This window comes from Petromyzon marinus, chromosome 19 (assembly GCF_048934315.1).
Source record: "Petromyzon marinus isolate PM22_M1 ecotype Great Lakes invasive population chromosome 19, UKy_Petmar_22M1.pri1.0, whole genome shotgun sequence".
Taxonomy (NCBI): Eukaryota; Metazoa; Chordata; class Hyperoartia; order Petromyzontiformes; family Petromyzontidae; genus Petromyzon; species Petromyzon marinus.
In genome coordinates, this window is record NC_133685.1 from 3,097,723 (window position 1) to 3,114,475 (window position 16,753).

The 16,753-nt window shown below is 55.2% G+C and overlaps 1 pseudogene; it reads left to right on the plus strand.

The window, feature by feature from the left end:
• The window catches only part of LOC116943791 (contactin-associated protein-like 2), a 168,393-nt pseudogene that overhangs the window by 67,979 nt on the left and 83,661 nt on the right, over nucleotides 1-16,753 (plus strand).

Below are 16,753 nucleotides of genomic sequence, written 5' to 3' on the forward strand. Positions count from 1 at the left end.
TCTGGTCGCAGAGGAAGCACCGCGTGGCTGCTGGTATCTTGGCCTTGCCACTGCGGGAGGGCGGGCAAGGTCTGGTGTGTGTACGGAGCCAGCTCTCTACATTTCGTCTACAAGCCGTACAGAGGTTTCTCTACACGGCCCCATCACCCATGTGGTGTTCCACAGCATCTTTTTTTTTCTGAATAACCTCGGGGGCCTTCAGTGCAACAAGCAGCTCTTCTTTATGGACATTAAAGGTATTCCACTCGCACATATTCCCCACTTCTACAGGAGTATCCTACATACCTGGGGTGTCCTTGTCACCGCCCGACTGAATACACCCCGGTCAGCATCAGAATTCGCTCACGAGCCGCTGTTACGGAACCCCAACATGGCACTACCCTCTCTGTTGTGGGCCCTGCCATGGAGAAACCCGTGGTGGACGCCCGTCTCACCAGGGTGGGCGATGTGGTGAGACCAGGCACGGAGGGGCAGTGGCTTCTCCCTGCCGAGATAACTGCAATGACCAAGATGCACTCGGTGAGACTCGCCGCAAAACTTGTGAATGAGGTACGAAGGTCCTTCTCAACAGCAGTGGGGAGCGCGCCTGCTGTGAGTGCTGGCGACGAGTCAACCGGCAGTGGCCCAGTGCCACCAAAACTGAATGTCGTCCCAGTACGGGAGCACACTCGCCTCTCTTCTTCACAGCAGCACGGGGGGCACACCACGGGGAACGACCAGGAGGGGTGCTTCTCAGGTGTAGACCGGTAGAAGCTGTACGCCCAAATGGTCGATTTCCAATATCAACAAATAATAACGTCACGTAAGGGCTACGCTTGGAGGGACGCGATGCCCTGCAGTGATCGCTTGAGGCCTCATCCATCATACAAGCGCCCCGGTGATCTTAGCTGGAGCATTACCCATGGGACTGTGACCACGAACACATTCCTGGCACTTTTCACAGACACAATTCCTGAATGCGGATTCTGTTGGTGAGCTCGAAACAGTGGCGCATCAATACGTGCGCTGCAAAAGCCTAGACTCACTCTATAAGCTGTTACGTAATATTCTACTGAAATTCCATCTTCATTTCTCACCCACAATTCTTATTTGTGGATATAGGGGGCACGAAGGTACCAAGGATATCGAGGGGGTTGACGAAGTTCATCATGAACAACGCCAAACTGGCCATCTATAAGGCCAGGAAATGCGCAATTGAAGGAAGCGGCTTCCCCAGCCACTGCCGCATCTTCAAGGCCTTGTTTTCATGCCAGAATTTGGCTGGAATTTCGGTACGCTCAGTTGACGGGGTGTGTCGCGTCTTTCTCGACGCGTTGGGCTACCGAGGGCGCTTTGTGTAACGTGACGAAAGCAGGGGATCTGGTGATGGGTTTTTAAGGCCTGAATTTTTTTTGCTGGTGTTTATGAACACAGTAGCACACAATGGGATTTATGTTACATGGGAAAACCGTGTTATATCTTTGATTTTTAAAAAGGGGGCACATAAGTAAACAAAAAAGACAAAAAAAGACGACATGATGAACGAAGCAAAGTGCCGAAAGACCGAGCATCTTTCTCTTCCTTCTGATCGTTAAGAAAAAAAAGGGAGGGAGGGGAGTATTGGGGAGGAGGGGGCTGGTGCCGTGTGGGTATCACTATGTAACACGATTTTTGTTCCTGGGTAGTAAGTGTTATTTTCCAATTGCTTATGCCTCAAAAGTATAGAAAACGGCTATTATTACTCACAAACTTTGCTTTTGTGACCAGGACTTTACGTGAAGGAATGACACAAATGCACACCACGTTTTCTCATTGAAAATAGGGAAATTTCAAAATATCACTGTCCTGGGAGGAAACCCACGTCTTATACGAGGGGGCAACGCTCGATCCCCATACAGATAGAAACAGATGGCGATTAGTGCGTACTTGCTGCACTGCCTTCTCCTGGAGAGCCAGGGTACGGCACTTTAACACATCGGCTTTCGCGACCAATAACATTTGTAATGAAGGATTTTTTACGCGATTTAGGGTTCGATCGCATAAATATAATTGCGTCGTTAAACCCGACGCAGCCAATCAGCAAGGTTTGTCACGTAAGCAAAACGTGGCAATTAGTTACTTGTTCAGCACACCGCTGTGTTGGAGAGTAAACTCAAAACAACGTTTACAATTGGAGGACGACGTTTCGCTGGTTTATTACAACCGACTTCGTCAGGCGATTAGCCAGAATTGTCAAGAAGAAGTCCCCCTGTTCCTGTCTTAAATTCCATCCCACTGGACGGGAGTTTAGTTTCAATTGTTTACAACAATGAGTGTGCGGTGATCCACCAATCCTCGCCGATGTCTCCGTCAGTTCTGCCGCCGGTAGATGGGGCAAAACGTCGGACGTGACCGCTAGTAAGCGCAGGGGGCGGGAGTGCCATTGACCCGGCGTGTCAATACGGATGTAAGTGCTTTTGAGAGATGCCTTATTCAGCCTAATTTAGAATGGCTCGTGATGAAATGTAAAGTTTCTGTTTAAATGTTAATGTGTAATTGTTATTGCTGTATTGATCAAGGGCCTCGTAGTGTTTAAGCTTCTGTACATGATTGCTATCGATGCGCTGTCACGTGTTTTCTGCATTGCGTTGTGCGTGGGCCAGGTGTCCCCTGACAGAATGGGTGGTGGGTCTCACCTGGGCTCCTCCTGTCACCTGGGTCGAGATTATAGTTATCATTCCGCTGTTTACCCAGGAAAATGCCTGTGGGCTCCATCGTCATCACTGCTATCATCATCACCACCATTGCCATCACCACTACCACCACCATCATTTTCACCATCATCATCATCACTGTTATCATCATCACCACCCTTGCCATCACCACTACCACCACCATCATTTTCATCATCATCATCATCACCATCTGCCCACGAGAGGCCGAAGTGTGATGGACTGTGACGAGACGAGATCAACTCGGTCGGAGTGAAGAAGCAGACTCGGCTCATCCAGTAGCGACCCCCAGAGACCGCAGCGCGTCGACGATTCAGACCGAACCAATGGGAGCAACAGCAGCTGCGCATATACTTAATGACGACGACGACGATGATGATGATGATGGTGCAGGACAAAGACAAAAGACTTGTGGCAAGTGCTGTTAGCGAGCAGCTGTTAAAGGCCGGCACGGCACGGCACACGATGGGGTGGGTGGCCAGCACCACGCCCTGATGACGATGCACAACATGGAGAGATAAACACTCCCTGCTGTGATCTCCACCCAGAACAGAGATCACGGAACGCGGAACGACTCGGTGCCCGACTTACAAACGCGAAGGATGGAGGCATCATCGTCATTATTATCATCATCATCATCACAGCAGCGACGATTCACCACTCCGCTTGTTACTCCTGACGCAGTCATCTGCCTCGGCAACGTCGATGTAAAATGACAGCTGTTTGCTCGATACATCAACATCAGCAGCCGTACAGAGGATGCGGATGAGGAGGAGATTGCTAAACGGGCACTAAGTGATGATTGTTTTCACATCCACCCGAGCGGGAGATTCGTGCAACCGCTCGGAGCTTTCTATCCATTACCTGGCAGCGCCTTTGATGAAATAAATACAAATATGCAGCCCTAATGAATTAATAACGCGGCGGGCGCGTTATCTCAATCCTCCCCCCCCCCCATTAGCGACGGTGCACAGTGAGGGCGATCCGGCCAGCCCGGCTGAGCGAGGGATGCCTCGGATTTCACGGGGGGATGGAGGGAGTTGTGGCGGATCGTTGGCTCGCTCACTCTGCTTTGACAACCCACGCGCTCCATCGTCCTGCAAGGCGCACGCCCAGTGCGAGTTGACTCTGACGCCATAGGGAGCCGAAGGGGGGGGGGGGAGGGGGGGGATCTGTCGCGTTTAAAAGCTTTTCGGAATCCTAAAACACAAAAGAAATTGCACTTTGAAAAAAAAATTAATGCGCGTTGGTTGGTTTGGTTGAAATTGGTGCAGGTGAGCTGCGCGGTGAGGTTATAGTCGAGATGTTGGTGAGGTTAGTACAGCTGTTGATGAGCTGTGTGGTGAGTTTAGTACAGGTGTTGGTGAGCTGCGTGGTGAGGGTAGTACTGATGCAGTGAGTTCAGGACCGGCGCCGTTGTAATAAAATACAAATCCATGAGAAGTATCATTGGATGGATGGACACAGAGGGAGACAGACGAACGGATGGAGTAGTTAATGTGTGGACTGACAGGTGGATGGAAAGCCACAACGCACTCAGAGATTGACCGACGTGAACAGGCGCGCGGATGAGAGATGGGTCTACAGATGGACACGCGGATTGACACGCGGACACAGAGACGGTTGGACGTGCGCAATACTTCCTTGGCTCCCTTCAAACAAATATATCGGGTGTTGTTGCCTCTGTCTCTGTGTGTGTGTGTGACGCCAATGTTCATCGTCATCGGCAGTTCTTTGTCGGTGTCAGAAATTCCACATTCCTATGGCAGGGCCGAGTCCAGGTCCAACAAGGCAAACCAAAGTCAACGACGATCAGCACGGTTGGCTCGGTACGGTGCGAAGGAAGTTCGACTCGCATTCGAAGCCATCATCATCGGCGAGCGTGACGCTCAGCGATTTGCGCGGGGCGATGGAACGCACCGTGACTTCTCCCGCCCCTCGCCACCTTCTTCTTAATTCAACGTCAAAACATAAACACCAAAACATCGACACGGTGGCATCTCATTAAATGTGCTCTACTCACAGCCGCGAGGCGCCGTGGTGGTCGATGTTTTGTGTGTGTGTGTGTCGTAATATATTGAAGAAACAAACTCGTACAATGGGGTGCGGGGAGGGGAGGGTTTGATGGTGGGTGGGTGTGGGGGTGGGGGAGAGCGAGGCTGATTAATTTACGAAAATGATTGGGTCGTCACCTCTCCGCGATGCGAGCCACGGGGGATGCGTCGCGATCATCTGCGTGCGTCACAATAGGACAAAGAGAACGCGCGAGGGGGGGCGGTCGATTTATTTATTTGATTACTTCTCCACCCCTTCCCACTCGGAGGTAGTTGGTGGTGACGGTGGTGGTTGTGGTGAGCCGTTGCGAGCCATTGTGAGCCGAGGTCAAGGGGCCTGATTGTACCGGTTGACTGCCTCTCTCTCTCGGTTTTGCCGGCGCCGTTGCTTCGCGTCTCGGTTTGGGGCTGCCCAGAGTGGCTGCCGACTGTCACGAGTCGCCACGAGTCGTCAGAAATCGCCACGAGTCGCCACGAGTCACTAGAGGTCGTCAGAAATCGCCACATGTAGCCACGAGTCGCCACGAGTCGAGTTTCCATTCGAGAATCACTAAAAAATAATTTTCACATTCGGAGCTTCGAGTGGCTCCTGGGTCGCGTCAACTAATTGCTCATGACGCGCGCGCACACAAATAGAACACAATTACTTCTCACACCATTTGTGTGCGAGTGCGAGTGAGCATGCGGGAGTGTGGCGGCTGTGGTTGCGCAGCGGTTAGCACGCTCCACGGACGGCATTGAGCCACCTGCATTTGATTCCCGGGCCCCGCCGGCGATACCAGCGGTGTTTATCTGAACCGGATCCGGGCCTCCCACAGGCCGAACTTCATCCTTTAATAAGTACCACGTGCAGCCTGTGAAGAACTGGGGGGTGGAGTCGGGGGGGGGGACCGGTTCAGATAAACACCACGTGGTGCTGGCCACCCACCCCCTCGTGTGCCGTGCCGGCCTTCTGCGATGCTCATCGCTTGTCCACCAACAGTCTGTCAGGGCGATGCGGGGGATCTTTGTATTAGCTTTTGTGTCCGTATGCTGTTGTTGTTATTACTTGTTGTTACTGTGCTTGTTTATGCAGGGAAGCCTTAGTGAGTCTCGTGATCCTTGTTCAGGAGGGGCCTGCCAAGCTCTTGCCGGAGGGAGGGGATTGCTCTGTACTAAATATTCCAACGTAGTCATTCGCGCTGTAAATCTCCCACGATGTAACGACGCCCGACACAGACTTCTTCGCCTAACGAAGAGCCCTTCACTGTTAGACGCGAGCGCTCTTCTTGAAGCCAGAACTTGGCCAACTCTCCAACCGCCCCTTCCCCTCGTGCTTGTCTTCTGTCGATACCCCTCGAGAGAGTCCCCCCTTTCTCGAAAGTTCGCTCACCCCCTCTTCTCTCTCAGCCAATCCCCCCCCCCGCCACCTTCTCCCCCCCAACTCTTCGTCAGTCAACCCTCGTCTCCTTCCCCCCTCCCTCCCCATCTTTTACCATTGAATTTCTCCCCCCAGTCGCTTTCACCTCTGTGACCCTGACCGATCCCTCGTGTGAGGCCTCCCCCCACCCCGCACCAATCCACTCCTCCCGACTGTCCGCTTTGTGCGCGCGCCGCGACAGTTAAAGTGGAATCGAGAGCACGTGCGTGCGTGCGTGCTCTCTATTCCAATGAGGTAATTTGCGCTGCACGTTTTTAAAGTTAAAACATTTTTTGTTTGTTGCCAAGACGTGGTGGGCCACGACGCCGAGGGCACGGCGGCCCCTCTCGTGATGCGTAGCCGCGGGAATCTTGAACGCGCACCGTTGATGCGGATGGCGCGCGGTGTTTTCCGGGTGGATACGCACCCGCGGTATTAACCAGGGCGGCCCGCAGGGGTTTGAACCGTATAACATCTGCGGCAAGCAGTCAGTCTCTGTGTCTCTGCGAGTCCCTATGTCTCCATGCGAGTCTCCTCTACGTCTATGCGAGTCTCTGTGTGAGTCGCTATGTGGGTCCCTATGTCTCTATTTGGAGTCTCTATGTCTATGTGAGTCTCCATGCGAGTCTCCATGCGAGTCTCCTCTACGTCCATGCGAGTCTCTGTGTGAGTCTCTATGTGAGTCCCTATGTCTCTATTTGGAGTCTATGTGAGTCTCCATACGAGCCTGTGTGTGCGTGTGTGCGTGTGCGTGTGTGCGTGAGTGTGTGCGTGTGTGTGCGTGCGCGTGTGTGTGCGTGCACATGTGTGTGTGCGTGTGTGTGTGTGCGTGTGTGTGGACCCCCCTAATGGAACATCTTCGCCGGTTGGAAACATTTAGGCTGGCCTGCCTACGATCCATCCTGGGTTTAACCATATTGGGTTGTGTGAGGAGCTCACAAATCTTTAAAAGATCTGGGCAAGGTCCCATCGGTGAGCTCCTCCGGCAGGCAAGGCTGCGTTGGCTGGGTAATGTAGCCCGCATGCCCAGCCACCGCATGCCGAAACAGCTTTTGTTCGGCCGGATCGAGGGGGCTAAGCGGGCGCGGCACGGGCTAGAGAAGAGATGGAGTGATATGGTACAGGAGGACGTGGAGCTGAGTGGACTTGCCGATGACTGGTACCAGCGGTGTCAAGATCGGCCTCTGTGGAGGAGGCTCATGAAGGACGCTACTGGGCAGTTGGAGGCAGTCGCCCTCCAACAACAACGGAGGGCGGAGGAGCGACGCTCACAACAACGAGCGGAGCGCCGGGTGACTAGGGCACAGCAGGTTGGCACAGTAGGGGGCACAGGTGGTGCATCAGCCAGTCATCTCAGTCAGTCGACCCGTGGCACTTGGGTCTGCCCCGTGACCTCCTGCCAGCGGGCGTTCGACACTTCACGTGGCCTCAAGGTGCACATAGCCTGGCACAAGCGTCGTGGTGACGTCACCGCCACTTAGTGGCGAATGGCGGTTGTTGTTGTGTGTTTGTGTGCGTGTGTGTGTGCGCGCAGGGCTTCTCCGGCAACGAGAACGCCGACTCCGTGGTCCGCCACGAGCTGCCGCGCCCGCTGGTCACGCGCTTCCTGCGCTTCGAACTCCCCGGAGGGGGGGCCCCGGGAGACGCGGCGGGGGGCCAGGCCGGCGACGCGGGGGGCCGGCCTGGACTCAGGGTCGCCGTCTACGGCTGCCAGTACAGTACGTGGGCCAGGGTGGCACCGTACCCCCCAATTGGGGGGAGGAGGTTGGGTTGGGTGGGGTGGCATGAAGTGGGGGGCTGTGACAGAATTATTTTTAGGGGGGTGGGGGGAGTCAACCTCCATCCGCCCCACCTATTCGTTCGATTTGTAAAGTTCCAGGTGGTGAGGATGACAGAATAGATGGAGACAAGCGATAGCGGATGTAGTGGATACGAGAGAAATGAATTGTAGACGAAGGAGCGAGAGAGATGAGATACGAGAGGTAGAGATGAGACGGACGCGGTGAGCTGAGATATTTGGGCGAGACGTGAGGATGGGAGATGAGATAATGTCCATGTAGCACGGGATAACATAGAATTTTTGTAAAAAAAAAATTCCAAATTTTATTTCAATTGCCTTTTTAATGTTCGGATTTCGATTCCAGCGCGTATTTGGTTCACTCCCGAATAGTTTATTTTGTTGTTTTTTGTTGTTTCACGACACCACGCGAGCTGCGTGGGCTCGCTAAAATAGGCTTTCGCTTGATTTGCAATTTTGCCCGGTGCCACTTCTCGCGTGACCCCGGGGGTCAGGGTCCAGGGTCCAACTGGTTAGGCTTTACCCCCAAAAGCGCCTCCACCTATCTCTGAATACGAGCGGATTTCGTTGCTTCATCTCCACCGGTGAACGTCCTGACGAGCGCGCATTCGCAGCCGTGGGTCAGGGGCTACGGGTTTGCATTCCGATGAGTTCGGCGTATTTTTTTGGTGAAATGAATTTGGGTTTTTTTGTGTCTCTTGGTGAAACGAGTGGTGCGTTTAGGGTCGGGTTTTATGCGCTCCGATGAGGGTAAGTTATCGGTGCAATGGGCCAGAATTTTGTCGGTGGCTTTGGCAAGGGTTCGGCTGTTGGCTCAACGGGTCACGGTTCGGAATGCAGTTTTTAACAAATGTCCATGGCTTTGTGTTCAGAGATGGCTTTAATACAATCAGACTCGCTTATCAGTTAGATCTGTACTCTGACTTCGATAAAAAAAAAAAACGGGTGGGGGGGGGGAGCTCTGGGTTTCGCCTCGCCCTGAGGGATTTGCCACGGTCCAGTGGAAATGGCTCAGCTTTTAGATTCTATTTTTCGGTGAGTCGTGGCGAGGCGAGGTTTTTTTCTTTTTTTGGCCGAATTCGGGATGAACCGCGCCTGCGTTCGGCGTCCGGATCAGGTGACAGCCGGGAGGCCGCGTTTTCGGCGATAGGCCGCGGTGACTTTTGGTTGCTCCGGGCCCATGGTTACTTGACGGAGGCATGGTTCACGCCACCGTCATTCGTTAAACCAGGACTGCGTATGCATGTGGCGTGACAGGGAATGAGTCACTGTAGCGCGTGCCGCTGGGAGATTGGTAGAAAATAGAATTAGGGGTAACAGCCCGCACCTGTGGGCAAGGCACGGAGCCCTCTGGGGGATCCATAGGGGTGCGGGGCCGAGGGCGGAGCCTGGCCACGCTGGTGAGGATAAAAGGCGAGCTCCGACTCGCAGTCGGGGCTGCCGCGATCTGGAGTGGAACTCGTCGTGCTGCCGTCGTCGGCGTGATCTTTGCCCTCTGCAAGCTGTGGGTCTGGCAGCGTGTTGGCTGTCCCGACCCAGTATGTGGTTATCCTCTAAGGCTGTGAAGGGCGGAATGAAAGAGAGAGTATTTTTTACTCGTGTCTGTGAATTAGCATACTATACACATGTAGATGTTTCTATGTAGGGAGCGGTGGTAGCAGCGGTTAGTGCGTTGCGCTACGAACCCGGCAACCCGGGTTCAATTCCCGCTCGCGGCCAACAACCAGTGGCGAAAATATTAACCGGTCCTGGGTCTCCCCTAGGTCGACTCGGCCTGAAATTAATACCTGGTGGTGGTGTGTAAACATCGCTACTGCGGAGAGACAAAGGCGGCCAGGCGTGGTGCTGGTCACCCACCCCCTGGTGTGCCGCGCCGGCCTTCATAGGTGCTCGCTAACAGCACTCGCCCCAGCAGTTTGTTTCAGGCTACACGGGCGACCTTTGTCTTTGTTTTTGTGTACGTCGAACATCTTTCGCAACCGTACGTAGCCAACCGCGCGCGTCGGCGAGGGGAAGGACAACGAGAACGGATCACGGAAGGCAGGTTCCAAGCGGAGAAATAGCTTCCCCTGAATCTGGCGCGGGTTCGGAAACCGTTCGTGAGCAAAACCGAATTTCTCGCCGCAAAGGCTCGCGGCAGAAGACGGCGGCGCTGTTTAGAAGTGGGGGGCTGCGTGGGGGGGGGGGGGGCAGGGGCCCAGCAGCGGTCACCGCGCAGCCTGAAACCTGTAAATCACAAAGAATTATTCATACGCGGTTCGGCGCTTTTTATTTATTTATATATGCTTCCTCTTTCATTTTCCCTTTCGGGTTTTTATTTTTGACCGTCCCCTCTTGGCCCACGCGTTTCTCCGGCTAATGGAGAGACCTAAAAGTGGCCCGAATTTTTAAAAGCCTCCTCCTCGGGGCCACGTGGAACCGGAACGTTGCGACGTGAAACCCGAAAGGAATCGAGGTGGAACATTAAAGGCTGGGAGGAAGAGACGGGGGGGGGGGGGTTGGAAACGATGAAGTAAAAGGGCGAATTGGGCATTGATATGTTTTACTTTTATTTTATTGCGGCTGATGTCTAGGTGGGGGGTGGGGGGGGTGGCGCGGGCAGGGTTGGGCGAGGTCAGTGGGTGGTCGGAACGAGAGACGAGCGTAAATTTTAATAAGAGAGTACGCCACAATACGGGACAAATTGAAAATTGCTTTTCCGAGGCGCCCATCTATAATTCGGAAAGCCCATTACCGTGTACCTTGTGAAGGTTTCGGTTCCTCCTCCCTCCCTCCCTCGAGCGAAAATCACAGCGGGGGGGGGGGGGAGAGTAGCAGCTGGAGAAGCGAACGGAGGGGGGGGGGGAGGGAGAAAGAGGGGCAATTTCTGGATGAAACGCGCCGATCCTGCCAAGCTGAAACGGGACAATTGGTGACAAATCGCGAGTGCGTTTCGCAGGTTCGGGCTCGCTGCTGCTGGTCGCGGCAGAAGTGGGCCCTGATTGCAACGAGAGGTCGGGGGCGGGGGTCAGGTGGGGGCTGGGGGCTGGGTGGAAGAGACGGACGCGCCAGCAGGAGAGTGCCGTGCCCTTGGCACGCCGGATCGGCGGTCGCGCACCACTCGGCGCTCCGCGGAGCATCGTGCGGTGGTGGGGGGCGCTGGGGGGGGGGGGGCTGGCTCCTTGGGCGCGCCTCGGATCGTGAAGGCGCAGCAGAGGGAGCGCGCCGTGAGTGCGCGGTTTCACGGGACGACGATGAGCGAGACATCGCAGGGTTGCACCTGTAACCTCCGCCACCCCAGCCAATCTGGTCCCCCCGCCACCCCTCCCCTTTTTAGTAACGTTGTAAGTCTTGGGTGCACCTTGTAAAAGTGCAGAGGAGGCACGGACATTCTGTCCACCTCTTTTGTTGTGGTGCCCTTTCAAAAGAGGCTCGCCTCCGCACTGGCTTCTTGGGGGCTTGGCTGCCCGTGATTGGCATGCAGTGGAGGGGCGATGTGGGGGGGGGGGGGCGCGATGCGGGGTGGGTGCTGGAGGACGAGATGGGGGGGGGGGGCCGTGCTGCCTACGATTGCTGTTGGGTGAGGTGGGAGCGGGTGCTGGCCTCACCCAACGGGTTACATTACAAGGCTCTTCCTCTCGCTTTCATTCGCTGCCGATTACCATTTCCGTTACGACCGAGATGGCCATCTGCCGCCAGGAGGTGCCCACTCCTCGTGCCCACTACAGGTGCTCACTCTGGGTGCCCACTCTGGGTGTCCACTCTGGGTGCTCACTCGTACCCACTCTGGGTGCTCACTCCTCGTTCCCACTACGGGTGTCCACTCTGGGTGCTCACTCGTACACACTACGGGTGTCCACTCTGGGTGTCCACTCTAGGGGTGCCCACTATAGGTGCTCACTCGTGCCCACTAGGGGTGCCCACTCTCGGTGCACACTACGGGTGCCCACTCAGGGTGTCCACTCAGAGTGCTCACTCAGGGTGCCCACTACGGGTGTCCACTACGGGTGTCTACTCAGGGTGTCCACTCAGGGTGCCCACTCAGGGTGTCCACTCAGAGTGCTCACTCAGGGTGCCCACTACAGGTGTCCACTACGGGTGTCCACTCTGGGTGTCCACTCAGGGTGCCCACTCAGGGTGTCCACTCAGAGTGCTCACTCAGGGTGCCCACTCAGAGTGCCCACTACGGGTGTCCACTACGGGTGTCCACTCAGGGTGTCCACTCTGGGTGTCCACTCTGGGTGCCCACTCAGGGTGTCCACTCAGAGTGCTCACTCAGGGTGCCCACTACGGGTGCCCACTACAGGTGCCCACTACGGGTGCCCACTCTCGGTGCCCACTACGGGTGTCCACTCTGGGTGTCCACTCAGGGTGCCCACTCTGGGTGCTCACTCTGGGTGTCCACTCTGGGTGTCCACTCAGGGTGCCCACTCAGGGTGCCCACTACGGGTGTCCACTCAGGGTGCCCACTACGGGTGCCCACTCTCGGTGCCCACTCAGGGTGTCCACTCTCGGTGTCCACTCTGGGTGTCCACTCAGGGTGCCCACTCTGGGTGCTCACTCTGGGTGTCCACTCTGGGTGTCCACTCAGGGTGCCCACTACGGGTGTCCACTCTGGGTGTCCACTCTGGGTGCCCACTCCTCGTGCCCACTCAGGGTGTCCACTCTGGGTGCCCACTCTGGGTGTCCACTCTGGGTGCCCACTCTGGGTGCCCACTCTGGGTGCACCAGCGGCCGCTCTCCGCCACCGCAAGTGCTGCTTGCGTCTCCAATCTGGTCCCCCGCCACCCCTCCCCCCACCTCTCTGTCTCTCCACTCGCCACCTCTGAGCTACAATTCCCCATCGTCCCACTCCATCCTCGCTCTCTCCGTCTCTCGCATGCACTCCTCCTGCCCCACACTCTCTCCCCTTTCCTCGATCTTTCCTCTCTCCCCACTCTTCCCTTCTCCTCCCTTCCATCTCCTCCCTTCCATCTCCATAAACTCTCTGATCCCTCACGCGCTGTTCTCCCCTCCCTCTCTCCCCTCCTTCACCGTTTCCTCTCTCGCCCCTCTCCACTCACTCTCCATTCACTCTCCCTTAACTCTCCCATCCCTCTCCCTTTCCTTTCGTCATCTGCTCTCCCTCGTTCATAATGAGAGCCACGCTGTCGTATCTGCATGCGCGGATGGGCCCTGGGTTGTGGACGTGGAGATTCAGTGCGGTTATGGACAAGGAAGTCTGTAGAAACCACTGCAATCGAGACCACTGCAACATCACTGCCTCCGTCTTGCTGTGTGGTGATACAGCGCTACCGTGGGAAGCGGTGGTGTAGTGATGAGCGCACCGCGTTACGAAACTGGCGTCCCGATAGTGACGGTGGTGGAATGCTACGACTCAAGATGATCAAGATGACGACGAGGAGCAGGAGGATGATGGTGCCCATTTCTGGATCCTGAGCTGTCGTTATAATTTCCGTATTTTACCCGAGAGAGTCTTGCCGAGTCTCATGGCTCGTTTTCAGGAGGGGGGGTTGCATTGTGATTTCAGAGCCAATGTTTTATTCGTATAAATATATTATTTAAGAATAACAATAATCATGATTACGATGATGGGGGGGGGGATCAGAAGTGCCCGCACAACAGCCACTGCGCGCCGAGGGAGACGACGCGCCACACTCTGTTTAGACGGAGAGGATTTCTGAAACATTGAGGCTCTGCTGACTTCTCCGCGGAAACTGAGAGAGTGGAAGGGGAGGAGGGCAGCGAGCGTGGGGGAGGTGAGCGCAGAGCTGACAGATGGGGCTTTGAGGAACCCCACGCCTCGCGCTCTCCCCGTCACTCTCTTGCCATCACCCCCCCCCCTTGCACACACGCACGCCCACGCGCGCACGCCACATACACATCGAGTTTCCGTACCCACCACCTGCACGCCCAAACCACGCACGCATACACCCGACCCTCAACACATCCACCCACCTCGACGCGCACTCACCCAACAAAGATCCCCCGCATAGCCTGTAACAGGCTGCAGGAGCAAGTGCTGTTAGCGCGAGCACCCTATGAAGGCCGGCACGGCACACGACGGGGTGGGTGGCCAGCACCACGCCCGGCCGCTTTTGTCTCCTGCGTCTCCCTACTGGCAATGTTTACACATTGCGCCAGGTACTCATTTGAGACTGAGTCGACCGAGGGGAGGCCGAGGACCGGTGCAGATAATCGTCACCGGTGTTGGCCGTGAGCGGGAATCGAACTCGGGTCGCCAGGTTCGTAGCAGAACGCGCTTACCGTTGCACCAGCCCTCCCCACCTACACAACCATCTATCTACACAACCACCCACAGATGCACTCAGCCATGAACACATCCACCTAAAGCCATCCACCGACACCGACCAATCTGCACACAAACCCAACTATATACCCACCCACCTACACACACACCCCCACCGACACACATACCCACCCACCTACACACACACACTCACCTACACACACACCCCCACCGACACACATACCCACCCACCTACACACACACACCCACCTACACACACACCCACGTACATAATCAACCACCCATGGAGGTCACCTGCTACTCGCCCATGAACAGATTCAACCAACCACTACACACTCAACCACCGACACACACCCACCCATCCACGCAGTTATCCACAGACCACACTCACTCCCCCACCTACACACCTACTCTGCCATTTCTGTTCACGGGCCACTGATGCCGTTACCATCTCCCCAGCAACCAGCGACGACACCCACCACTTGGCCTTGAAACGCCACACGACTCACCAGAATCAGAAGATATATTTATTCTGCAGAAATCCCATGGGTTGTAAAGCTCTTTTTCACAGGTAAAAACGTGACAACAAACACAATGCAAAACATGATAGCAATGCAAAGTACCAGAGTGGTAAAACAAATCACCCAAACACGTACAAATAAAAACTAAACCACCCCCATCCCACCAGACAAAGCCCACTGAGGCATTAACTTATTTTTCAGAAGCGACCTGGCCACCACAAATGATAGCTCAACAAAGTAGCCCATCATTGTTTACATTTATAGCAGCAAAATGACGGTCAATAGCCTCAATGCGGGTTTCAAAATGTGGAGAGGAAATCTAAATATTGTGAACACCGGCTGAAACGCTTGGGTTTCTGCTGCAACCTGGACTGGATACCAAACTCAGCCGTGGCGGCTTGCACGAGCCACAGTCCTCGATCTCTCACCTCCCACTTTGTGTTCCCCTCGGCATCATCAGAAGGGGAGGGGAACAGACGCCAATCCCAGCTGTAAGCGATGATCAGATTCTCGCTTGCAATTTTTGAAGAATTCACCAAGACCGGGCCATCGTGTGGGGTTTTTGGATGGGGCCCCGAGGTGGATGTCCGCCGCCAGGTAAGGCCCACTGAGTTATCTAGCTCCTTTTCAGAAGCGACCTGGCCACAGGTGATAGCTCAACGAAGTGTCTCATCATGTGGAGAATGAGGGCAGCCATATACTACATGTTTATAAATGTGGAGGGGAAAACCAGAGGACCACGCGATCGTGGGGAGAGAGACACGCAAACTCCAAATATACAGCAGGCGTCAGGGCCTGAATAGAACCCATGACCTCTTTCATACCAGGCGAGGTAGTTCACATCTTGCAACCTTTGGCGCCCATGGCAAGCGTGTCTTGCAAATGACGGGCCTACGGTCAGATTGTCAGATCGCCTTCACGGTAGGTCCTGGTGTCAAGTACCTGAGCTCACATTCACTTTTCTTCCACTGCACAATCAAGCAGATGTTCTTGTTTGGGCCCCAAGATGTTGCGTGGAGTTCGCTGATGAAGAGACAGCGTGTCTGTGATTAAAAGCCCACGGGGTCGCTCCACAATCTGGCAGCGTCCTCATCTCGCTATTGTTGAGCCAATCTGGCCCACGCATTCCAATTACTCCGTGCCCAAAGCGTTAGCGTCGTGACCCACTCGGGCATTAAAGTCACTTCAGCAAGACGACTTTGCCCCGAGGGGCCACTTTGGCTAAAGCACGGGTTAGGAGGTCATTGGAGGCATCTGACTCATCTGCCTCGCTGGCGTCCCTCCACAGATGTTCATCTTCGGTGGGGGGAGGGGGGTTGTAGGCTAACACCACTACCACCACCATTTGTCGCCTCCTGCTGAGCCAGGCGAACCCACTACAGCCTTTCACTCACGATCTTCCACACACATTATCGCCACGTTCTCACACCTGCCCTGATTTTTTTTCATTATAAAAGAGGATCCACTCCCCGTCGTTTAACGTTATCTACCCCGACGAGAGGATTGAGTGGTAGTGCCCCATGCATGTGGCCTGTGATCCAGCACTGTGGAGGCGAGGGATGGTAGATCGGACAAATGACGAATGGCATTTGAGGCGCGCCAGCAGAATGCCATGAATGCAAACGTGGACTGATCTCGCGGGTCCCTTCTGTATGGGATCGAGCGTTGCCCCGTCGCACATGTGGGTTTTCTCCGGATGCCCAGGTTTCATCCCACATGCATAATAAACTACTAATTAGCTGAAAGAAGCTTCATACACAGAACTGCGGAGCAATTGTTGGTAGCACCGGCTCACCGCCTGGTAATCGTTCCCAGTCGTCCTGTGGTTCCTACTCAGCGATTGTGAGATGCATTTTTCCACGAACGATGCTCTCGCTCTGAAACCAAAAGAACGCAACCATTACGACTGGCCACCCCTCGCTGTGACTTGAGCTGGAAGCAGTCCTTCGAGCCTCCTTATCGCACGGACGTCCACGCGGCACTGGTTCATCTTTCCCCCCCCCCCCCCCCCCCCCCCCCCCCCCCCCCCCCCCCCAGCGAG